Source organism: Macadamia integrifolia, chromosome 2 (assembly GCF_013358625.1).
Source record: "Macadamia integrifolia cultivar HAES 741 chromosome 2, SCU_Mint_v3, whole genome shotgun sequence".
Taxonomy (NCBI): Eukaryota; Viridiplantae; Streptophyta; class Magnoliopsida; order Proteales; family Proteaceae; genus Macadamia; species Macadamia integrifolia.
In genome coordinates, this window is record NC_056558.1 from 6,435,110 (window position 1) to 6,462,460 (window position 27,351).

The following is a 27,351-nucleotide window of genomic DNA, read 5'->3' on the forward strand; positions in this document are numbered from 1 at the left end:
AATAGGTATGAATAAATCAAGAAAAAAAAAATAAATTGAGAGAAAGTTATCCGAAGCTACATCTAATATATCTCATAAGAAAAAAAAAAACCACATCTAAATGTTTTTTTTTTTTTTGTTACGATCTTACTATAAATATATAGCAAAACCCTAGAAATATATTACCAAAATAGCCATATATATAATCCACAACATAGCAACGAACAATTTGTCATGGGAGGAGTGGTATCCACCACCAAAAGTCAATTAGGGGGGCTTTATGTGCACACATGGCATCCAAGGGGGATCGAAAAACTGTCAGGGCAAAGGCCATTATGCTGGCTCTGCACTGCCAAATTGCCCCCACTCTTGGAAAGAAATGCATTGAGACCTATTTCGTAGATGTTTTTTAATTTTGAGAGTTAATGGGTATTAAAATATATGATCAGCATATTATTGGTAAACATATGGTTTGAAATAACATGATATTTGGAATCGTCACCTAGGATAGGGCCAAGGACCCGATTGTTGAGCCCAATCTATAAGGAAAAAGGTTCAAGAGTTCGTCTGGTCCAGAGATAAATGATAAGTGTCAGGTTATAAAGATGGGAAGGTATTAGGTAACCTCTACGCCCGGTTGAACTAATCTTTCTACCAAGTACTTAAAAACTCGTATAATTTGTCCTTTTTTTTTTTAATTAATTTGATCATATTTTTCACCATCACATTAGAATTTTGAACTTCTTAAACCGTCTACAAAAAATTTTTACATTTCGTTTTATGACTATCTTTCATGTTACGAAAGAAAAAACTAAAAACCTCATTCCAAGTAACCCTGAATTTAAATTAAAAATTATTTAATAAGGTGATGGATTATGGAAATGCTACGACAGTGAGAGTAATCCCTCTTGAATTGGAATAAACAATACCTCACTGGCTCCAAGCCAAAAGTGGTTTGTGGTTTTCCATGCTTTTCGTAAAGTAATGGGTAAATTATATATAGAGGTTTTCTATAAAAAAAAAAAAGAAAAAGAAAAAAAAAGAAAAAGAAAAAGAAAGAAAAATAAAAAGAAAAAGAAAAAAAAAATAAAAAGAAAATTATATATAAGATACCTAATGTTTGAGAAAAGCACATTTGGACTATCTTATTCCAAAAGTGATAAATTTTTTATTTTTTATTTTTTATTTTTCGTTTTTCTAGGGTGGGATAGAACGTTTTTTCCGTTCATAAGTTAGACATATTTTTAGTGTGACCTTTCTACTTCATCCTCTACCTCTACCTCTTCACCCTCAGCCCCCACCTCATTTGCAGCCAAGGGCTCATTCTTGCTGGACAACCAACCACCATATTTGCAATTTCCCCTCCCCTCCCCTCCCCTCCCCTCACCTCAATTAACTCTCCATCCCACATCTGCTCCTGTACCTCTCAACAATCCTTCCCCACCTTCCCCCCCACGCCTGTCCTATGTCCCAATCCTGTAACCCTGCTCCACCATGACCCTCCCGACCTTTTCCTATTCGCAATTTGAAGGAGAAACAATATATTCCCCAAATGACATCATCACCTTAATTATGTGGTCTTGGCCAAACTGGTCTGATACCGATTTGGATCAGCTTTGATCAGACCATTTTATCCATATTTTTACTATTGTTATTGTTTTTTATTTTTCCCTTAATCGATATTAATATGGGACCTGAGATTGACTAGGAATCGGTATTGGATTCCACTAATACCATAACATATCAGTTGATATCTTTACAAAATCCATGGTCTAGTTGAGCACTTTGGCTAATTGTACCTACACAGAGATTAGAAAAGTTCCAGATTGAAGTCTATAGGGTGTAGTCCAATATCGCAATAGCAACTGATGCTGTACAAGAAAGAATGCAACCCACTTGTGTGTGTATACGTCTAAACACAGTAGTGTAGAAAGACCATATACCTCCACATTGAAGATACCCTCGTGTACCTTCGCATTGGCATGCATTTGACATGTACCTGTGCTAGTAGGGTTCTCTTGCCCATAAACTTTAAATTTTGATACTTGCAATTTGATTTTTTTTTTTTGTTTTTTAACAAATTAAAACATCATGTATCTCCCCTTTCCTTTTATATATATATATATATATGTTACTGATTTAACAAAGGACTTAATAAAATTGTAAAGGCAAGATATTAATTAATACCTAGCATTTTAAATGCATCAAAACCGTCATCTTCTTTCTCACAAAGTGATCAATTGCAGGCGATCTAGAGCTGGCCAGAGTAAAGGTAAAAGGGAGTGCCCCATTCATAATTGAAACTGATCATTGAATTGGAACCATACAAGGGTTGTGTCTTTGTGCATGTATTCCCATTCACTATTAACACTGAAGGGTCTAAGCTCTCACTATCACCTTATATTAAGCTAATTAATGATCTTGAGGGTTCTTGAAGTTTCGACATGTTTTAGGGAATAAAAAAAAAAAAAAAAAAAGGAGTTAGTGGAAAAGAAAGATAATTGTGTGAATTAAATATTTCTAAACCTAAGTGTTAGAAAACTACATCCGACATTTAGNTTTGTTGATATATTATATATAGTTCATACTTAATAGGGGCTTATTTGTGGATCGACCAACATCTTTTTTGTAGTACTAACTCCTATTATTGGGACAACTAATTTCGGCATTTCTACTAATAAGAGTTACCTATCTAGTATTGTTGAGAAGGATAAATAAAAAGATAAAAAAAAAAAAAAAAAAAAAAAAAAAAAAAAAAAAAAAAAAAAAAAAAAAGGGAGTCAGTGGAAAAGAAAGATAATTGTGTGAATTAAATATTTCTAAACCTAAGTGTTAGAAAACTACATCCGACGTTTAGAATGATTTTGAAAGAGTAATTCATGGGGATAATAAGGTGACAAGTGACAACAACATGTTAACATTGTAAAAGCATTTTTAATGGCAAAAGTTCTATGCCATAAGTGCTTCTTAATCATGTAAGTCGCCAAACTATAAGTTTGATATTGGGCTTACCTCAAAGCATTTTGCTCTAATGAATAATGATTGTCAAAAATTCTTATTCATTATATTGTTAGTTAGTTGATGGTCTCAAGCTACAAAACTTTTTTTACAAAAAAATAAAATAAAATAAAAGCTACACATAATTTTTCTATATAATACTACTTTAACTTTTCAACATTTTGCCTCGTACATTATAATTACACAATTGCCCTATAGCCTTGTTAAACTCTTTCTCCCTTTCTTTAAATAGGAAGAACTAAACAAGATTATCATCAAATTTAAAAAACCGGCAAAATTGAAAATTTGTTCCGTTGGCCACTTGCATAGGTACACCCCAGCACGCACAACCAATGGGAAGGTGAGCATGAGCAACTTCAACACGGGCAGCACAGCCTTTCTCCACCATTGTATCTAAGCGTAATCCATGCAAGCCGGCAGGGTTTTTTTTCCTTTTTAAAAACTTGAATATTTTTTGGGTGATTCATATTGGAGCTTTGAGGAAAGAAGGTATAAGTTAGGGCGTAACGGCGAATACCCAACGGTTGATTCCGATCCGACGACATTGATAAGCCATGCATTTTTCCACGTTTTAATACTAAACGCTCTCCTTCTCGCCGGAGAAGAAACCACCTTTGAACGCTTCGGATTCCGCCCACGTGACCGGTGAGGCCGCTAAGGACCCATGCAGCCCCACCCCGTGATCCTCAAGTTAGGAGTTAGTTTAGCTGACACACACGGGCCATGGCTCAGTGAATCAAAAACCTCTTTTTACTAGGCAACTGAACTCCTTTGTTGCGGCTCTACTCTTTGTGGGTGGGAGGAGGTAGTTCATGGATGCAGTGAGATGGACAAGACGTGTGTGGAGTCTGTGGACTCTGGAGGTTTTTGTTCTTAAGAACGCAGGGAAATGAAGGAAGGAAGGGGGAAAATGGAGGAGAAGAGAAGAAATTAAGAAAACGAAAAGGGGGAGTGAGACTGTGAGAGAGACGTAAACGTAGAGTCATCATTTAATTATCAGATCATAAGCGATCCATTTTTTTTTTCTCTTCCCCAGATTGAAATCTATCTCTGTTTGCTGGCGAATTTGAAACAGCTCAATCAACAATTCCACGGCGGCGGCGGCGGCGGATTTTGGTGGAGTGTCATAGTTCTTCTATGACTCTAATTCCTATCCTTTATGACTCCGTTTTTAATTCTGGAGTTCTGATTGAACTGAAATAGGTTTCTTTTCCATTTTTTTGTTTTTAATTGTGGTAATTGACGAAGAGATTGAATCGTTATTTTTTTGATACTGAAAGCAAGGAGGAAAAATATCCGATTTCTTAAGAGGTTTGGTGCCCAATTACTATTTTGTTTGCTGAATTGAGGAAAGAAGACGACGAAGGTCGGAAGGTTTTGTTTTGTTTCTGGTATTTTTGGACATTACCAACTTTTGGATTATTCAGAAGCAAGAGGAGATGGAGAGGGCGGTGACCTGAAATTGGGAAGTTGGGTTTGTTTCTTCTGAGGCTGAAAGAAACATCTTTGGGTGTTGGGGATGAAGAATGATGTTCAGAAACCTGAGGGTGTAGCTCCGAAGTCAGGGCGGAGCAATGGGTTCATCCCAAACTCTTTACGCACGATCTCGAGTTACTGGAGGATTGTATCCTCGGGAGCTTCAACTGCTGCTTCCACAGTTCGATCAACTGGTGCTTTGGTTGCGTCTTCGATTTTGGATAGAGATGGCGATGCCAACCGTGATCAGGTACCATTTTTTATTCAATTAATGAGGCAATGACATTGGAATTACTAGCTCCCTCTACCTTTAATTGCCTCATTTTTTATTCAATTAATGAGGCAATTGCAGTCACTTTGTAATTGGAAGCTTTGATATTTTTCTTGTTAATCAATGACATAATATGGATGTTTATTATATGGGAATTTTGTAGAAGTAAAACAGAAGCTGGCTGATTAATATGTTTGTGGACCAAATGGCTAAACCTTGTTTTGTTTGCTACATCTATATTCAACAGCTAAGATTGGTTTATGGATGCAAGTACTATTAAGACCTTTTATGTTTTCTGTTGTCTTCATTCTTTTCCACGGTTCCCTTCGATTTTCCTCACCACTTTCCTAAGGTTAGGCCTCCCCTGGCTCAATTCGCTCCTCTAATCTGAATCATATCACTGCTACTAACTTGAGCATTCAAAGGCCTCCATTGTACATGTCCGTGCCACCTTAAAATGACATTATCTCAACTCATTATGTATTGGAGCAGTTTCTTAATTAGCCCTAATTTGTCCATTCCTTATTTTATCTTAAAGCTGATCATTGATGTAATTCAATTGTTATTACAAGCCTCTTCATTGCCTAAATGGTTTGTTGATTGTGTATATGACCTAAAGGTCGGAGGTTCAAGTCTTGTTGACGCAATATGTGTTCTATCATAAACTTTTTTCTAAGTTAATAAAGACCATATGAATATCTTTCTACATTCTCTAAGTCTCTTCATTAGTCTCCTAAGCAAATAAATTGCTTCCATCATTGACCTTCCTGGCATAAAACCAAATTGGTTATCTGAAATATTAGTTTCTTGTCTCAGCTCTCATGCGGGTGTCAACTACTCTCTTCCATTATTTCATAGTATAACTTATTGTTTTTTACGACTCTGAATATCACCTTCGTTTTTATAATTTATTGCCACAATGCTTCTCCTTCATTCTTCTAGTATTTTTTTTATGCTTATAATCTTTTAGCGAAGTTCTTCCATTAATTCCTATGCTCTTCCATACGTTTATTGGAATACCATTTGTACCTATTGCTTTGCCCATTTTCATCTTCTTTAAAGCTTCCTTTACTTCAGTACCTGTTTGAGCAAACAAGGTAAGTTATAGATTTCATAGGTTTGTTTTTTACTGCCATGGTCATCGGTTTGGTTAGACTGGACCAAGAATGGATTGATAGGCATAATTTTGATTGCTTAATTAGTTGTATGGGCCATGGGCTTAGTATTTTTGGGTTTTATATAATAATGGGTCAACTCTATAATGAGGTGTATCTGAAATTAGTAGTTTGTTTTTATTTTTGTAGAGTTTCTAGATACTTTCTATTTTCAAGAGTTGAGCTTTAATGGGAATTTCCTTAGCTTTTCATGGAGGGTTTCCTAATTCTATTATTTTTTAGTTCTATAAATAAGAAGAAGGGGTTACACAACTCTCTTATGATTTCTGAGATTCAAACATAGCTTTTGCTTTTTAGTTCTTTGAGCTTCAGAGCTCCTTTGCTGTGAGATGCAGTGAAGCCCTTGGTGGTGGGATGCATAGCACCAACACATCAGCAACTCAAGCCTATCTAACTCCTGTTCTGTTGGCATTTTTCTGCTATGTCTGAATTCCGTTACAGAAACACTTTTTGTTTCTATTCTCTAGTAGTTACCATTTTCCGTTGCACTTGCTATTTTTGTTCACCTTAGTTTCTATATGAACCTTGTTTTAATTTTGGGTTTGACTTGCTATTTCTTGGTTCCTACTTCCTATTTTCTGTTAGTTTCTGAATTTGGTTTCTCTTTTGGTGACTTGCTATTTTTGAGACTACCTCATATCTTCAAATCTGAACATTAGATCAACATAAGATTGTGCAGATTTGTTCTGCTTGAAAAATAGACCATTCAACTAGAATTAAGGCTTCACACCTTGAAGAGACAGTGTCTTCTTTCTGCTTATGCTTGTTTTGAATCTTCTAATTATGCGTTGGCCAACTTTTTAGATTTAGCTTATGCATATAGGAGTAATCTTGTCAATGGAGATGCCATGAGCAAAGACATGCGGAACTATGTTGATGAAGTTACTGCATGGATGGCTTCTACCTACTGCTTTGGTAGGTATTATCGATAAGCTCCTTGTTAGTTAGTAAAGTGCTCTTTTAGAATGGCTGGTCTACTATATGACTTTATTACCTGTTAAGTGTACCATGAGGGTGGAGTGTAGTGTACTGTGGGATAATGGGATAATGTTGAGTTATAATTTGCTTTTAGTTTTTCTTCCTCTTATTTTTTTGGTAAGTAGACTTAGACTTGGTTATTTCTTTCTATTTTGATTAGACTTGGACTCTTATTAGGTTTTCTACTAAGAGTTGGTTGCTTGATTAATATCAGGGAGAAGCTGCCCACAATTGAGCCATTCCATTCCTATTGTGTTCACCCTCTCTCCTCTTCTCCTTCTTCTTCACAAGTTCTGAAGAAAATCATGTATTGCTGCTACTGCTGATCATTCTCTACCCTTCGGTCCCCTTCTCTTCTGTTCTTATTTTCCACTCTGGTTATTCTTATAATTCCCCTTTACTAGAGACACTCTGTTCTGGTATGGAACAATCGATCTCTATTGATTCCTATTTGTTCAAACTGAAATTTGGGGCATCAGTTGTCCTCCTTTGGCGATCCCACCCCTAGATTATTGCCCCCCAGACCCCCTTCTCGTATGGGATATATACTCTGAACTGGATATGAACCTGCAACTATCGCCAGGTTCTGGTTGCAGAATTTTCCTTATTGCTTGCTGTTCTGGTCTGGTATCATTTGGGTTTAGAGTCCAAGGGGTTATCAAATTAATCTTGAAATTACAAGTTGATTGAACCTGTATCAATAGAGTTCTTTCAGGTTGAAGCGTTCCTATTTTGGTCCTACCGTGACTAGAGTTATTCCAAAATTTTATCTGCTCTTTGAAACCCTCCAAAGGGCCTTGCAAGTTCGCTCCTGGATTGGGAGATCTGGCCAAGGTCGATCAAGTCACAAAACCATGACAGCTGCTGTCGATCCCTCTTCCTCTTGGCTGGTCTTCAAGTCTTCAAACAACTTGTAATAAACTCTCAAACTCTCCCTCACAAGCTGGAACAAAAGAAGAAAAGAGAACAAAGATGGGATAGATGTGACTGGGATGGACTTTCTTAGTCCTGGATCTTTCACTCACGGCTATCTCAACTTTTGAAGCATCCTCTCTGAGGAATCAAAGCAACAGTGGCTATGAACTTCATTAATTCATTAAATCTCAATTGTTACAGCAAGACCTCTTTAAATGGTAGAGGCTAGGGATTCACATAATAGAAAGAAACCCAAAAAAGAAAAAAATTGAAACTAGTTGACTTAAGCAATAAGACACTAACTTGTTCACTAAGAAAATAGAGGAGGACAATAAGGTATCCTCTAGAAGACTAATTCCACACACCAACTTGTACTTTGGCTGGTCAAACCACAAGAGACAAAGGGCACCAGCAAGGGAGCTCACTGGACTGAAAAAAAGGAAACTATGTAAGGCTGCTGGAGACTGGATTGATGGCTGCATGGTGAGGTTCTAGAAGGAACCAACTGAAGACTAATACTGCAGGAAATGACTATATAATTGCTGGTTCGATGGCACTACTATAGATGCCAGAACTGGACAAAATTGGGGCCAGCTTGTGCTGGCTTGATAAGCCTAAAGCTGGGCTGGTGCTGGCTGCTTTCTTCCTTCTTCTATAATGTAATCCAGCATGTGTCTACATCAAACCTGAGGACAACCCTAGGATCAACTCATAACATTGTATTCAATCCAACTGATATGATTTTGATCCTTTCCAAGTGCATTATACTGCTCCCATGTTGGGTCAGGTCATGACTGGGTCAGAATATAATGTGACTACTTTTCACATTGCACTGGAAATGACAAAAGTCTTAAAAACTTCTTAATGTACAGAGCAATGCTTGCCCACAGGTTGGCTTAGTTGGGTTTGGGTTGAGCTTAATTTGTGCCCTAAGCTAAGCTGGGGGCGTTTATGCTTTATTTATTTATTTATTTTTATTTGCACACCTTAATGAATTTCTTCTGCCGAGGGGTCAGAATTGTGCTTATTCTTTGAGCTTTAGTGATCTTAAAATTTCTCCAACTGTCTGTTTGAAGTAACTCATTTAGGACAATCTTTTGGCAAGACGCTCCTGTAAGCTACATTAGTATTCAGTATGTCTTGTTTCTTTGCTCTAATGGTAAGAGCTGGGTGGTGTTGCCTTTATCATCTGAGCTATGGATATATTTGGGTTATATGGATATGGAGACTGTTGATTTCTTGCATTAGTGTGACAACTATGGGAATGGCTAATATTCTGTTGGTATCTTGAATTTTGTACTTTGTTCATTACCTTCTGTTTGCTGCTGAGAATAATTCCATTAAATTGTTGAACTTTATCTTGCACACACACACACACACACAATACTTTTCATGCAATTTCCTTATTACAATTTTGTATTTTTAACTATAAATTCTCTCTCATCCAAGTTCTCTTTAGAGCTAAATATAATTGAATCTGAAGTTCTTTCAGTAATTTTTTCCTGCCATATATATGAAAAAGGTGCAGTGGGCTGGGTTTGACAAGCTAGAATGTGATGGAGACGTAATCCGTCAAGTTCTCTTGCTGGGTTATCGATCTGGTTTCCAGGTTTGGGATGTTGAGGAAGCTAATAATGTGCATGAGCTAGTATCCAGGCATGAGGGACCTGTCTACTTTTTACAATTGCAACCAAAACCAGTTGCATCAAAGAGATCAGAAGATAAGTTTGTTAATGCCCGTCCATTGCTTCTGGTTGCTGGAGCTGGATCCCTTTCTGGAGGTGGTAATAATCAGGATAGTTTCGCCTACCACTCCAATGCAAATGGGAATATTACTACTTTCCATGAACATGGAAATGGAAATTCTGTTCCCACAGTTGTTCGGTTTTATTCTTTGAGATCTCAATCATATGTACATATTCTGAAGTTCAGGTCTGCTGTTTACTCAGTAAGGTGCAGTCCTCGAGTTGTGGCTATTTCTCAGGCAGCTCAGGTATGTTACTTGTCTGTGCCTCTCATGCAGTGATATCTTTCCAAAACATAGATTGAAAATAGGATTCCATTTTCCCTTTTTTCTTTTTATATTATTGCAGATACACTGTTTTGATGCTGTAACATTGGAGAGAGAATATACTATTCTTACATGTCCTATAGTTTCAAGTAGTATTGGATCTGGTGGTATTGGCTATGGACCACTTGCAGTGGGTCCCAGATGGTTGGCTTATAGTGGAAGTCCTGTTGTAGTTTCAAATACAGGCCATGTCAGTCCAGAAGATCTTACACATGCTGCAAGTATTTCTGGTTCTGTAAATGGTGGCCTTGTCGCACATTACGCGAAAGAATCGAGCAAGCAACTTGCTTCTGGTATAGCGACCCTTGGAGATATGGGCTATAAGAAACTGTCAAGATACTACTCTGAACTTCTACCTGATTGCAATAATTTTCTGAGATCTGGAAGTCCAGGCAGGAAAAATGACAGCAATGTCAATGGCCATTTGCTAGATTCAGATAATGCTGGAACGGTATGCTTTGCTTCATTGTTAGTACTGTGTGTTGTTGCTAAAATATCTTGCAAGTTGTGTTAATGACATTCGCCTTTTTGTTGTTATTCATTTGATTTCTCCCACTGTATCCACTTCTTTAATCTAAAATTTTGATGTTTGGTTATTTAACATATTTTCCATTGTTTGAAGTGAATCCAATCTTGCTGAAGCAAAATTTTACCCTGTTTTATCCCAAAATTGGTTCAGATCTTCTCAACACAAAGCCTAAGTTTTGCTTTCCTTAGCCCACATTTTCCTGTGAAGATACAAGTGTTGTTACAACAATCCTCCGTTGACAGTATTGCCTATCTTGATTCCTGCAGGTAATTGTGCGGGACTTTATCTCTAAATCAGTTATTACCCAGTTTAGAGCACATAGGAGTCCTATTTCTGCATTGTGCTTTGATCCCAGTGGACTTCTGTTGGTGACTGCTTCAGTTCAAGGTCACAACATCAATGTTTTTCAAATAATGCCCCCAGTTGGAGGTGGTTCATCTGGATCTTACGCTGGTGGGTCTCATGCGCATCTTTACCGGCTGCAACGAGGATTGACAAATGCGGTAAAAGCATCCTGTTGTTTATCTCTGGATCATATAGTTATTAGCTGTTCTGATACTATTTCTCATTTTTTCATTTTGTTATCAGGTTATACAGGACATCAGTTTCAGTGAGGACAGCCACTGGATCATGATTAGTTCCTCAAGGGGAACGAGTCACTTGTTTGCATTATCTCCTTCAGGAGGATCAGTAAACAGACAATCTACTGGTTCTGGACTTACTAATGGTGACAATGGGCTGGGTGTGATGGCTAATACTGCAGTTTGTTGGCCACCAAATTCAGGTCCGTCAAAACTGAATCAGCAGAGCTTCTGTGCATCTGGTCCCCCTGTTACATTGTCAGTTGTTAGCAGAATAAAGAATGGGAATAATGGGTGGAGAAGCACTGTAAGTGGTGCTGCAGCAGCTGCGACTGGCAGGGTCAGTTCCCTTTGTGGGGCTATTGCTTCTGCCTTCCATGACTGCAAAGGAAATCATTTGTATGCAGACAACAGCTCATTGAGGACCAAGTACCATCTTCTGGTGTTCTCTCCTTATGGTTGTGTGATACAATATGTGTTGCATCTATCTGATGGACCAGAATCTGGGAGTGTTGTGTCAGGTTTGAACACTACTTGTGAATCATCTCCAGAATGTGATGCAAGATTGGCTGTGGAAGCACTCCAGAAGTGGGATATATGTGAGAGACAAACTCGAAGAGATCGAGAAGATAATCTTGACATTTATGGTGAACAAGGTAATGGTGATAGGAGTAAAATTTTCCCTGAGGTAGTAAAAGAGGCAAATCCCATTTTTCTTTCTGATGGGCATGCACTTACAAAAGCGAAGATCAATGATGAGGAAAGTTATCATTTGTATATCTCAGAAACTGAATTGGAGATGCATCAAGCTAGAATCCCATTGTGGACAAAATATAAGGTATTTTCTTTTTGTGATTCTGATAAAAAAAGAAACTTTCCTGCTTTCATCTTTGCTGGTCATTTGACCTTAGGATCTTTGCATATATAATTATTTGTCAGATATATTTTCAGGTAATGGTCATGAATGACATGGAGACAGTAGGGGAAAATGCTTCAGGAGGGGAAATTGAGATTGAAAGGATTCCAACTCGCATGATTGAAGCGAGGTCAAAATATTTGGTTCCAGTGTTTTCACAAGTGAAACATACAAGGTGCACTGCTATCCTCTTATGTTCGTTATCTATGTATGATGTTCTTTCCTGTCAACCCAGTTATCTAGTCTTTTGTTCTTGAGTTTTGGGGATGCTATGTATTGCTCATAATCCAAACGAACAGCCATGTTTCTTGTTATTTAATCTGACAAGAATTTTGTGCCATGACGGATCAAACAGAAGACCAGGGTTCTGCTATAATTCTTGTGAACACCTAGCAACTTACCTTTTGCTTCCAGTGTTTATATAATCCCTTGATTGTGACTGCCTTGACCTCACCTTGTTGTGACTGCCTTGACCTCACTATTGCCTGCATCCAAACTTCCAACTCAGCCTTAACTACCTGTTAGAAAGCAGTTAATTTTAATTTGTTTCATAGATCAACAACTGAAATAGTTAATAGGCTTGCTCCCTCTCCTTTATTTCTTGAGGAGACTGATCATCTTGGTGTATCAGCCGTTTTTGGCTTTGACAGCAAGAGCTTATTAAAGTATCTTTAAGGCCTACAATAACAGAAAAATGTAAACCATTTATTCTACTTAATTCAGGGTGCCAGCTTTAGATAGCAATTGGAACTGTTCACTTCATCGAAGGTCTGGGCAGTCTGAAGATGGGAAGCTTTCAAGCAGAAGCAGATGTAGCTCTGTTGACTGTATGCATGCAGTTGATGCTGTGGGGGCGGAACTTTACAATGGCATTGAAGAAAATGGTTGGGGTTGTCTTCAAACTTCTTCGGAATCAACTGAGGGCTTTGTAAATAACAATGAGAGTCCCAAGATAAAGACTCCGCTTGAGTTTGTAAATAACATTGAGAGCCCTGAATATGGAGATCAACCTAGAGTTTGTAAATAACAACAAAGAGAGCTTGAAGATGGAGAATCACTTAGAGTAGGGCAGCAGAATTGACTAAAGGTAATACGAATCCTGATTGAATTGGAAGCCATGGGTGCTTATGCATGTGAGCATTTGTCAGTATGGTGGTTTACATGTGAATGTGTATGTGCTGTCAACTGAAAATTCTCCAATACCATTCTTTAATTGTTACTATTTTTGTAATTTTTGTATTTTTGTTTTTTGTTTTGTTTTTGTTTTTGTTTTTTTTTGTTTTTGGTTTTTTGTTTTTTGTTTTTGGAGGCGGGCAGGGGGATTGGCTTGAACCTTGGATTCATTTGCTGGCATTCGTTTTGGATTCAATTACGATTGTTTTGTGTAAAGAAACGATTGTCTATTGTGCATAGATGAATTGCTTACACAATACACATTGATTCACTACTTTGTTACAAAATCCAATTTTCTTACTAAGTATTATAGTTGACATCCAGCAACTCATCCCTTATGGATCCAAAATCCAATTTGCTTATGCAGCTGATGCTCCTGATTGTTCTAGCAGTAGCTTGTTCTTTAGACTATAACTTCGAAGATGTTGATCTTGTTGTCTATTGACATGCAGGTAGTCATGGTTGGACTTTTACAAAGTGTTTCATCTTCACCAGGTGTGAAACTATTCTTTTTTATTCTCTTATGTGGTTTATTGACTAGTGCTAATATTTTTGGGGTGAAAATGTAGAGAAGAGAGGAGCGAGGGTTGACTGCCGGGGAACTATGGATAATTGTTGGTGGATATTCCATTTCTGTTTACATTGTAAATACAGATCCTTGAATATATTTTTTCATTAATCAGTTTTTGTAAAATGTAAGTAAATAAAGCATGTCAAAATGAGTATTTAGACTACAAAAGGAGACCACTGTTCAACGATAATTTGAAAGAAAAAGGCCTACAACCTTGTATGGGTGTAGGAAGATATTGCTCCCTGCTTCACTAAAGGGGGAGAAAAGAAAATATTCCTTTACCAGAATACCTTCATTTGGGTTTAGTAGCAATGGATTCTAGGGGTGGCATTGGAGAGAAACTATATTCTACGACCTTATAAGCTTGGTTTGGAAGGTGACTCTTTTATCCATCTGCTTAAGATTTGCGCACCGCACGTGAACTTGGTTGTAAGACTTCATGTACCCTCATGGCCAAAGCCCAAAGTGCCTAACATGCTTTTTTGATGGTACCAAAGTGCCTTGCTTGGCACCAAAGAAAGGGTTCTAATTGTAGAGTAAGGGAAAAGAAGTTTGGGAGCCTTCCACCCCCTCTCCAATGAATAAGTCGATTATATTACAAAAACTAAATCAAATAATAAGAGTATCAAAGTCGGTTAAGATGTTCAAGGTTAACAAATTTCGCTAAAAAATGAGGAGGATAAACTAAGGCTGTGTTTGTTATGCACTCTTGGAATGATTTCTGGATCAAGAACACATTCTGGACTGTTAAAAACAATGTTTGGTAAGTATTCCATTCTCAAAATTCTAGAACACAGTTAAGAATGCTGATCATTCTGGAATGGGATATTTTCCCATTATGCAGTCTTCATTCTCCATTCTCCATTCTCCAGACTCCAGCTCTTGGCACAGCCCAGTGAAAATTGCTCCACAACTAATATTATGAAAGGCACCTTTTCTCCCAAGGAATATCGTCTCATTCTTATAAATCTCCAAAAATTACTTTTCTCTCTCTAAGAACCGCTTCTTCTGCCCCAAATCTCTCTCCTTTTCTCCTTAAGATCTCCTCTCGAATCCAAAATCCTAGAATCTCTTGTTTTCCTCGCGATCTTTATGGGTTTGATGTAAGCAATATTGTTTGGGATTTTCACCAAAGAGATTTTGCCCATGAGGTGTTTGATAAAATGTTTGAACATTCTCACATCAAAAATGCATTTTAAACAAACATTTTATCCAAACAATTTTCTCATTCTCAGTTAAGAACACATTCTGTGTTTTCAGAATGGGAATGCAGATTCTCATTCTGAGAATGCATACCAAACACAGCCTAAGGTTGTGTTTAGAATCCATTCTTGGTTTAGCACGTATTCTAAAACATGATTATTTTCTATTTTCTTGTTTCACAATGATAATAGATTATATCACTTTTTATACGGAATTAAAAGCATCCTTGAAGCATTTTAGAAGATTGAAAGTATCAATCAGAATCGTGAATTCCAACCTAGGGCAATCAGGCAATTAGAAGTCTTCTTCTTCAAGTAGATTCAGTGCCTCTTGACAATCGAAAGCATTCAAAGCATAGGCCAAAAGGATCCTATCCTATCGATTTGATCCCTTTCGAATAAGTAGAAGAGTAGGGTCATGAGCTATAAACCCCACTGTTAAGTCCTTTCCTGGATTCTCCAGAGATAAATTTTTTGTTCTGAGTCCTAAAATTGAAGCAGCCCATCGACCTTTTGACTCTCTCACAAGAAAGGAGGGTGCACTGTTAGATGCCTCTTAAACACGTTTTGTTTTTTTACCGTTTAAAACAATTTTTCCATAATATAATGAGAAAAAACAGAAAATGGCGAGTATTTTCATTCTAAACACGTTCCTTTTTTATGGCGTTTTTAAGATTTGATTTTTTTGCCATAATGTTTATTTAATTGATCATATCTCTCTTCCGAATTCTGAGGACCTCAAAATTGAGTTATAAATTGATGCATTCGCTGAAAAGTGTTTCTAGTGATGACTCCCAACTTCAACTGAACATGCATCCTCGATAGTCAGCAACAATGAACAACATCTCACTCAAGCCACATTGCTCAATAAGACTCTGAACATGTGTGGTGTACGAATTTAGAATTGGTGTTAGATAATATTCAACGATATGTCTTAGAACTTGTAATGAGACATGGGATATATATGCATTCATGTTGGATATTATAGTTATTGGGACATTAGATGCATGTATTTACATAATTTTTTCTTAATTTATATGAGTATACTATTTTTTGTATCTCATTTATTTAAAATCTACACCTTTTAAATCTGTATCACGCGTTCCCTGTTTTTCAAAATTTTCTATTTTTTTTACTGTTTATTTAATTGTATCATTTAAAAATTCACTGTTTAAAACTCATTCCATTCATTTCCCTTTTTTTACGGTTCAGTTTTACTAACTATGGGAGGGCGTGGCAAATGCCTTTAGAAAAAAAAAAAAAGGGTAAACCCTCATGAATGCATTTCCATAAACTTTGAATTTCGATCTGATTGGAAGCTTCCAAGTCTTCATCCATGGGAAGGAGTCAGGTGGTCTGTGTCTTCTTTGAAGATCGAACTAAAATGGTTTATGGAGGAGAGACAAAAATACCTTTTTCGGGTCAAAAGGGATTTACCAGCTCTATTCTGTAGAGTTCTAATGTTTCTGCGATGGATTAGGTGAAATTCAGACTTTCAAGGGTATTTTGGTATTTTTATAATTTTTGGATTTGAATCTACGTCCTTTGTGGTGAGCAGTGAGGGGGGATGAGCATTAGACGACTGAGAGTATTTGAACATACATCCCAAGGGGCTCTCAACCACCCAATGTTCACTACACCATTACAACAGCTGCAGACGATTTTCACATCTTTTTTAGGGTCTTTTTTCGTAGTTGCATGGATTTTCTGGGATCCCCCTAGATTTCAGACTTTCTCCTGGGTTCTGGGCAATAATGGGCTCTGCCGCTCTGAAGGGTCAAAAGGGAATTTCATGGGTGAGAGATTTTGAGCTCTCTGAGGTGTGATAGAGGAGGGGTTTGGCGATGTAAGAGAAATAGATATGAAGTGTATTTGCCTTGCCCATATCGTTGGGTTTGGCTGTCCTTATATAATATTGAGTTTCAAATTTGAAAATTGCAGTTACAATGAGATAAGCTCAAAGTTATTATGAGCGTATTAACAGGTTCCTACTAAATTGGGATATACATTGACTAGGTCTACTAGTACTCAAATTCAAATTTTGAATTTGAATTCCTAGAAACCATTGTGCTTAATAGCTCCCCTCAAGCTGATGGTTGGTGATGGGTATTCCTCAGCTTGTCACGTAAAAAATTGAATCTAATGGTGGACAACGGCTTGGTAAATATATCAGCGATTTGATCTTTGGTTGAGATGAATCGTACTTGAAGACGACCTTGGGAGACCAAATGCCGAACAAAGTGAAAGTCCACCTCGATATGTTTTGTTTGAGCATGGAACAATGATTGGCCGTGAGATATGTTGCCCCTAAGTTGTCACACCATAATACTGGAGTTTCGATCATAGGGAGTCCCAATTCTTGTAGAAGAGACTGCAACCATATTATTTCTGCTGTCGCATTTGCTAATGCTCGGTACTCAGATTTAGTAGAAGAGTGAGCAATGGTTTGCTGCTTTCGCACGGACCAGGAGATAAGATTATAGCCAAGAAATATTGCATAGCCACTTGTGGACCGTCGATCATCGACACACTCTGCCCAATCAACATCACTGTAAGCTTGAAGTTGATTGGTGGAGTCTCATGAAATAAGTAGGTCAGATGTCAGTGTTTGCTTGAGATACCGTAATATGCACTTGACCGCCTACCAATGATCTTCTGTGGGCGCTTGAAGAAACTAACATACTTTATTGACCACAAAAGAAATATCTGGTCTTGCAAGGGTGGCATATTGCAATGCACCCACCGTACTACGGTATTCAGTGGCATCAAGTAGGGGCTCCCCTGATTTTTGAAACAGATTTGTTGAGGTAGACATTGGAGTTTAAATAGGTTTGGCACCATCCATTCTTGTTTTTTATAAGAGATCCACAGTGTATTTTTGTTGAGATAAGCGGATACCTTTGTCATGTGGTACGACCTCGATACAAATAGTGTAGCAAACCTAGGTTGTGGATTGCAAATTCCTCTCTAAGAGCCACTATGATCTGATGAATTAGCTTGGGATTGGATCCAATGATGACAATGTCATCCACGTAAACCAGTAAGTAGATGCATTGTGATCCCCTTTTAAAGTAGAACAAAGAGGTGTTTGTCTTTGAACCTTCAAAACCAAGGTGAATCAAGAAAGTACTCAACAGATTGAACCAAGCTCTTAGAGCTTGCTTGAGTCCATACAAAGATTTTTGAAGCTTGCAAACGTGTTGAAGGTTGTTAGGATTAGTAAAACTAGTAGGTTGTGACATTTAGACATCCTCTTTGATATTTCCATGTAGGAATGCATTACTTACATCAAGTTGTTTAAGTTCCCATTTGTTAACTGTAGCAATAGATAGAACTATGCGTACAGTTGTAGCCTTGACTACTGGACTAAAGGTTTCAGTGTAGTCGATGCCTTCTCTTTGATTGTACCCTTTGGCAACGAGCCTTGCCTTGTAACGTTCAACTGTGCCATCAGACTTCCTTTTGATTCTGAAGACCCATTTTGAGCCAATAACATGGAGCCCAGGTGCAGGAGGTACTAATGTCCAAGTGCCATTTTTTAAAAGGGCGTTGAACTCTTGTTGCATTGCTTCATGCCACCTTGTATCTTTGTGAGCTTCCGAATAGCATGATGGCACTATATCAGAGTGATATTGAGCTAATGAAGCTGATGGTAGTGGAAATTTTGTTGATGGGTGAGGATGGGGCCTCAAAGTCATAGGATGACTCTTTTGTACCGTAGGAACCATTTGTAATTCTGAAACAATTAGAGTTGCAGCTAGAGCATCATCATTAGTAGAGGGGGTGGGATCTATATCAGTAGTATTAGTTGGTGGAGGGGAAGAAGGAGGTTGTATGGGATCAAGAGTTTGCAAACCTGTGTTAGGCATCACGCATCCAAGTGCTCTTGAGGAGGGAGGGGAAGTGGTGACTGCTAGCCAAGGGTCATGAGATGTTGATGGTGGTATAGGGGTATGGTAGTGAGCCGCATATAGAAAAGTGATCTCTATAAACTCAGCATGCCTTGCAATGTAGATTCTCCCTGCGGTAACATCCAAGCATCAATATCAAAGATGGTTTGGATTGTACCCCAAAAAGACACAAGGTATTGATCTGTATGAAAACTTATTTGAATTATAGGGATGGAGGAGTGGAAATACCGTACAACCAAATACCTTAAAAAGAATTTATAATTAGGGGCATATTTAAATAAAGATTGGAAAGGAGACAAATTATTGAGCACTGGAGTTGGTAACTGATTGATCAAAAATATAGATGTTTCAAAGGCATATTGCCAAAAATGTAATGGCAAAGATGCATGAGCCATAAGAGTTAAACCGATATCAACTATACAACGGATTTTTCGTTCAGCTGCTCCATTTTGTTAATGGGTATGGGGACAGGCAAATCGGCGAAGGATTCCTGCATTCTGAAGTGTTGTATTTAAACGGCAAAACCCGCCACTCCAATCTGATTGGAGTGCTTTGATTGGACGAGAAAATTGTTTCTCTACCATGAGTTTAAACCATTCAAATATTGATTGAACTTTAGAATGTTTGGATAAAGGGTAATACCAGGTAAATTTGGAGAAGTCGTACACAAATATAATGAAATAATTATAAGAAGTACTAGAAGTCTGAGGTGCAGGAGCCCATAAATCTGTAAAAACTAAATCAAGAGGTTCATGATAGATAGTGCCTGTCATAGGAAGGGTTGTTTTATAAGATTTGCCCATGTAACAAGCTGGACATTTATTAAGTGCTGAAACAGAACAAGGTAATGACTGGGGATTAATAATAGACCGAACAGTGCGAGAGTGTGGATGTCCCAACCGAGCATGCCAGGCGTCTGATGAGACTGCTTCACCAATATGGGCTGCTTTGTAAGGTTGATTATTGATGGAGTGGAGATTTTGCAATTGGTATAACTCGTCCTTAAGAGCTCCTTGGAGGAGTGGTGTCTTTCTTACCTGATCCTTCACAAGAAAATGAGTGGGCTGAAATTCAAAATAACAGTGGTTGTCTTTGTTAAATTGATGTACTGACAACAGATTTTTAGTCATTGTTGGGACATGGAGAATATTAGAAAAATGGAATGGATGAGAATTATATTTGAAAGTAGATGAACCAATACTACTGATAGGTAGACCAACACCATTACCAACCCTTAAGGTATCGTTACCGTTATATCCAGAAGCGATTTGGAGGTTGGCAAGATCTGGAGTAATATGATGTGTGGCTCCCATGTCTGAAAACCATTATGGCATAGCAGTGGTTGGAGTAGGGAGAATTCCAGCCATGTGAGCAATAGGTTGTGGTGCAGCATTGTTGCTATATGTGTATCGATAATAGCACTTGGCAGCAGTATGGTTGAATTTTGCACAGATTTGGCATCGGTCTCTTCTTTTATTCTTTGTGTTGGAGCCACGAGTATAATTATTATTATCATACTGTGGTGGGTTTGGACCTGTACGGGCTAGAGTGGGAGAGAATGCAACAGGGGCAGCAAGTTGAACATCGCTGAGATTTGCTTCAGCTATAGAGAGTGCAGTTTTGAGGCGAAGCTCATGGCTGAGCAACAGGCGATGGAGATTGTGGAAAGAGATGGGCTCAGCCTTGGTTGCTAGTGCTGCAACTATGTTGCTAAAGTCAGACCCAAGATTTCGAAAAATGATAGCATTAAGCTCTTTATTCCAATTGGTTTGTTGGCAGCCGCCAATTGGTCAGAGATAAATTTTACTTCACGCAAATATTCATAAATTGATTTGGATCCCTTTGTCATGTTCTGCAATTGCATCTGTAGTTGAAGTACACTTATGTAAGATAGTGTACCAAATGCAGATTGAAAGGCATTCCAAACTTGAGTAGCTGTAGTGAGACCTACTATATATGGAAGAGCATCTAGAGTCAGAGAAGAGAGAAGCCAACTCATTACTAACTGGTCTTTACGAACCCAATCACTATAAGCTGGATTGGGTTGAGGATCGGTAGTTCCTGCAGCAAGAAGGGTGGAGGAAGGACAGGTTGAACTGCCATCAATAAAAACGATAAAGTCTTGATTTCACAGCAAAGGGTATATCTACGTTTTCCAAAGGAGATAGTTTTCTGAAGTGAGTTTTAGGGTAAGATAATGCTGAATATTGGGAGGAGCTCGGGATGAAGGGGAAGAGATAGCAGTGGAAGAAGAAGACATGTTGGCACCAAGAATCTCTAAGGTCGACTGATACCATGTAAGAGAAACAAATTTGAAGTGTATCTACCTTGCCTATATCGTTGGGTTTGGCTGTCCTTATATAATATTGAGTTACAATGAGATAAGCTCAAATTTTTTATGAGCGCATTAACAGGTTCCTACTAAATTGGGATATACATTGACTAGGTCTACTAGTATTCATATTCAAATTTTGAATTTGAATTCCTAGAAACCGTTGTGCTTAACAAGAGACTTCACTAAGAGGAGTTGGTTGTGTGTCTAGACACCCCTCTAGAGGGGTCTCCAATAAGGTGCCACATGGCACCTTTCATTGGCCTAAGAAAATTCCAGTGTCAGGTATGATCACTTTTTTGGTTGATTTTCTGATAGTTATTTTGGGAGATTTATTCGTTTGATTTTGATGAGTCATATATCATTGGAAGTTGTTTTCGAGTACCATCCAATGATGTAAATATCAACCACAAATTTGGTTAGGAACACAGTCAAAATTGAGCCTAAATTAGGGGCTTGCTGAACATATATTTATGTGGAATGGTAACCAAACAATGTCGTCTTCTCACCAAAGTTGAGAATTAACTTTTATTATTATTATTATTATTATTATTATTATTATTATTATTATTATTATAATAATAATAATAATAATTATTATTATTATTATTATTATTATTATTATTATTATTATTATTATGATTAAGATTAAGCAGAGTTATCTTAAAAGTTTTGGGAAATTTTGATAAGATTTGAACACCCAACTCACCTTAGGGGGAAAATGATCATTTTTTTATCGAAATAACTTTTAAGAGAAATTTTAGGTTTTATTATCCCTGCCAAGAGATTTGGTCGTCCGATTAATCTTTTTCACCAAGTTTGTTAGCTAGTCTTTTTTGGCTCCTCCCATGCCCGGTGGGGAAAACTAAGTGCATAATCACTGAAGTCTATGTGCCCTAAAGTTGGAGAAGTTTCATAGCAGTTAGACCTTGCTATAAAATAACTATTGAAAATTTTCATGAAGATGGTTCAGCCCACCTAGAAATGCCTAACGAGAAAAAACCCAGCTTGTTTTTTTGCTCCCCATCTCCCCCCTTGCAGCCCGAAAAAAGGTAAAAGTAAAAAAGTTAGTTTGGGATCAACTAAATAGTTAAGGCCACATTGCTCAATAAGACTTTAGACATGTGTAGTGTATGCATTAAGAACCGGTGTTGGATGATAAGCAATGATGTGGATAGAAACCTCCCTATCAATATAACCAAATACCACAAACAAAACTTCATATATGTTGGCGGAAGAATCATGTCAATCTGGTATGGGAGAAAGATATGGTCAATTAAGTTACATTATGTTCAGCTTGTCAAGTCTCAGAAAACACCAAAAAAGGAGAACATGTTTTAAACTCATTTTAAAACATGTTTGGAATGAGAATGTTTGTCATTTGCTTTTTTTCCCATATCTCTAGGAAAGATATGACAAAACATGTTTTAACTGATAAAAAACAAAAATGAGTTTAAAATTCTGTTTTAAATGCTTTTTTTCTAAGGGCCTGTTTGATAATGTTTCTGCCGTTTATGTTTCAAAAAATGACTGAAATAGAAATTTCCGTTTCTGGGAACAGAAATGGAATTTTGGGTGTTTGATAAACCTCTTGTTTCTTGAAACGTTTCTCTATCATAAGAGCCAGCTTGGCCAAGTTCAATGTCGCCCCCCACCTCCACTCCGCCTCCTCCACACATCCACAATCCCCCATCTTTCGAGTCGACCAAAATAGCTCCGCCGCCCACTTCTCAGCTCAACCACCACCACCATCAACACAGTAAATGAACAACACGTTCCTTGCACCCTCTCGGAATGACCGAATAGCTCCTAAGACCCTGTTCCTCTAGCGACGATGTTGCACAGATCCTACCTCACCATCACCATTGACGACAGGCCGGTGCTCCTGCTGCCTCGATATGGTAGCTTGAAGCGGACAAAGAGTCTTGGAGAAGACCCCAGAGAGGGCTGCAAGGTTGACTTCCCTCAAAGTTTCGGAACCTTCACTAAGGTTCTCATCGATGAGCTTCTCCGCCAAACCCGTCACTACTTCATACTTGCAAGATCTTGACCAGTCTAGATCATCAGCTCACCCATCCTTGATCGAAATAACAAATTCCCCCTTTATATGATCCATAAATCAAAGAAGTTTTTGAAAAAAAAAATGAAAACAAATTCTGCCCTAGTTTTTACAAATTGGCGCAGGAGATTCCTCATCCATCTCGAACATGCCAAGCCAAACTCTAGTTCCGTTCTTCGCTGGATCTCTAATCTTCGCCTCAATTTTCCCCCATGGCCGTTGTCTTACCCCTCTGTAATGCTTCCCCTTCGACGGAGCCACAGCTAGAGCGGTCACTGAAGTTGACTTCTCGGGTACCATCGATGATGCCATAGTCACAACTGATGAAGCTGGAGCTGAAGCCATCGGTTGCACCTAAAACACACAGCCAAAAGGTGATTCTTGAGGCTCTGCTTTTTTGCTCCTCTCCCCATCAACCCAAGGTTTGCTGTTGATTCTGGTGTCTTCTTCCGTGAGAAGCTTCTCTACCTTGAAGCCCTCAATGTTGATTCCTCCGCTCAACACTGGTCGACTCTCTCAAGTTTGTCAAGAAATGTCCATACTCAATGGGCATCGAATGCTCGGACGTTGGTGTCGAGGGAATAATGTCGGGTTTGGGGGAAAGAAAGGTCCACAAGTCTGTTTCAAAAAATGACGAAACAAGTTCTACTTGTTCCGTCGTTTCTGTTTCTTGAACCATAAATCAATATAAATTTTTATTTATGTTTCTAAAATAAACAGAAACAGAGGTTTATCAAACGCTTTTTGTTCCGTTTCTGTCGTTTCTTGACACAGAAATGGTAGAAACGCGTTTCTAGAAATGTTATCAAACGGGCCCTAATAGTTAACCAAATGGGAAGACAATATGCATGTTTTGAAACGTTCAACCTAGCCTATGTGTAGGCACGTAAGGAGATCTAGCGCTTAAGTAGGGCAAGGACACCGACTGGACATGACGAAACCTCTTAATATCTAAAGCCAAATTGATGCAATGGTCAGAGACTACTCAACTCTTGATGGATTTTACTTTCTTGAATCCAGAGAATGAGAGAATAAATGGTAGAGGTGGAGAGTTGGAGAAACAATTAACGGAACCATGCATGGGCTTGAGTCTGCATCAGGTACTCGAACGAGAATGATTCTCGTACAATTTTTGATCTACACTTGGATTCTTCCTAAATTTCTCTCCTCTTTTAATTCGTTTTTATTTTCGCTGGAGTTCAAATGTGTATCAAACACCGTACGAGAATAATTCTCGTACGAGGACCTAATCCACAATGCATGGGCTCCACTTCCTCGTCACCTTCTCTTTCTTTCTTAGCTTCTATAACTACACAAACCCTCTGTATCTCTACCACGATTGCTCACACACAACTCTCTACGCTTCCGACAACACCTACCAGTGCAACCCCAACACCCTCCTCTCTTCTCTCTCCTCCAACTCCAATAATGCCTATTGCAACGCCACCGTTGGTTGGAGCCCCAATGCCATTTACGGCGTTTACTTTTGCAAAGCCGCAGAGATGTTGTTTTACATTTACTTGTCCTTCTTATCTACTTGTTTTGTAATTAATTTTTGAGACGACGTTGAGAATGTTGCTAGCTTTACTGAAGCTAACGGCTCAACCAATAGAGGGCCGAAATGGGAGGGACAAAGGACTTTTCCTAAGGGGAAAAGAGAGGCAGACATAAAACACAATGCTAACATGCCCAACCTTTACACTTAACAAGTTAATATCTCGTAGATATAGAAAATTTGCATCCATCTCTCTACATGGACCCATTTGACCATGTTCAAAGCTTTCTTTTTCCTGTATGAGAAAGAGGATTTTTTCATAACATAGAAAATTACTTCTAATTTCATCAAACAATTGCTTGCCTTATTCACATTATTTGTGGCCATTTCTTTATCGTTGGGACCGAGGAGGATTTTCAATACATATTTTGTCTTCTATATCTACTACTCTACTAGTGGTTTGTTCATCTCCCAAGGATATTTTCCACGTATCCTTCTGTCTTGTTGGCTGTGTTTACAACTTTATTTCTAGGGAATCAGTTGGTGTTACTAATTCTCTAGTCTGGACGACCATGTTGATGGCATTATGAGACACTTTGGCCATATTTAATTCCTTAGTTTTTGATACTTTGTATCCAAACCTTGAGTTGAGAACAATGCTTCTGATTTCGAGCTCAAAACTAGAACTTACTCTTTAATAGGGTTATAAAAAATTGAATCGGGATTTTTTTATTTGAATCAACATGAATGGTCAGAACTGAAACAGAATCGGCGGGGATCGGTTGGAATCATCTAGAAGGATCAATGCCTTGTAAAAACCTGCTCTTTAGTGACACTCATGAATATCTTAATATGCAATTGTGTGGTATCAGATGTGAAACTGCACCAATTATTTTTTCCTTCTAATTTTATGCAAGAAAAATATGGAAAATCGTCCATGAAATAGTTGTCATTGTTGTTTTGGTTGCTGCAGGAGTGATTCTTTTCTCTTCTCTCTTGTATAGTTCGGTAATTCGGAACAAAAAACAAAAAAAATCAGAGGAGAATAGTACGAAGATTAAGTTTTTGTTTTTGTTTTTGTTTTTTGTTTTTAGTTTTTAGTTTTTTTTTTTTATCTATTTTGAAAACTCGACTTATTTATGCAAAGTTCAGTGTCCAAGCCTTTGAATTCTTTACGGTTTAGTATTGAATATGATCTTACATCTGTCATCTCAAGAGGCTAAAGAAGGCAATGATTCCTATTCTTCATGCTCTTATTGGGTTCATTCATTTTGTGCATAAGTGGGATTGCAATTAATACACAATTTAATTTCAATACAATCCTTGTAGCTATGAACAACTGTGCAAATGTCAATAAGATTGGTAAAGGAGGATTTGGTGAATTTTGTAAGGTAAACAAGAAGTTACAAATATATATAGTAACCAAACTAGAATTCCTATATGTCAATTTTCAATGTGCCATGGAATAGAAAATCTGAGTACTTATATATTGAAGGTAGCACTGATATTATGAATTTGGAGTAATTGAAGGTAGCATTGATTTTCTCATGAAGTAGAGAAGTTTATTAATCACTTGTAATTTGTTTTCAAGGTAAGTTTCCTAATGGACAAGAGATTGCTGTGAAGAGGCTCTCAAGAAACTCAAGGCAAAGTGCAGAAGAATTCAAGAAAAAGGTTGTGCTATTTACAAAGCTTCAACACCGGAATTTGCTCTGGCTCTTGGGATTTTGCTTGGAGGGAGAGGAAAAGATACTCATCTATGAGTTTGTACCCAATAAGAGCCTTGACTACTCTCTCTCTCTATGTGGGGGGGGGGGATTGTTTGCTTTTCACACTTCATATTTTGGGATCTACATGGTTATACATCCCAATTTTCTGTATAGTGTGGAAGTTAAACTGATCCCCTTGACACTCCATCCTCTTTTCTCCACACACCAGTTAATATTTCTTCTTCTTTTTTTATTTTTTAGTCTTTTTTTAACAACCATACAACATTTTTCTTAATAAATTATATGTCAGCTTTTAAAATCCTAGTTATGACTCTAATTTTCATTTGGATGAATACAAATCCTAAAAATTGTGTACAGTTAGATTGGCAAAGTCGTTAAAAGATCATAAATGGGATCACTTAGGGTCTCCTTTATCTTCATGAAGATTGCCACCTTCGAATAATCCATAGAGATCTTAAAGAAAGAAATATCTTGTTAGTGGGGAAATGAATCCTCATATTTCAGATTTTGGGACAACACGAATTTTTGGCGTGGATCAAACTTGAGCAATGACAAATAGAATAATGGGACTTAGTAAGTTTCGAACCATATTCATTCTCATGCTTATGATCAAAGAAAGCATTTTGACACTTTCCAATTTGCCAAATGGTTATTGAACAGTTTTTCTCTTTGGTTTTTCTCTATTTCCTCCCCTCTCCAACCCCACCCCCACCTCCACCCAAAAAAAAATTTTTTTTTTGGCTAGTATTTTCAAGCTCCTCCCATGCCTGGTGGGGAAAATAAAGTGCATGCACAATCATTCAAGTCTTCTTGCCCTGAATTTGGAGAAGTTTCACAGCAATTAGACTTTGATAAAAAAGAACTATTCTGATTTTTCATGAAGATGATTTAGTCCACATAGAAATGCCCGGAAGAGGGCAATAAAAAAAAAATATATATATCAGCTCGTGTTTTCTCCCTACCCATTTC

The 27,351-nt window shown here is 37.8% G+C and overlaps 1 pseudogene; it reads left to right on the forward strand.

Moving 5' to 3' along the window:
* Positions 1 to 3,613: 3,613 nt before the first annotated feature.
* Positions 3,614 to 13,821, forward strand: LOC122072112 (annotated as a pseudogene).
* Positions 13,822 to 27,351: the final 13,530 nt, after the last annotated feature.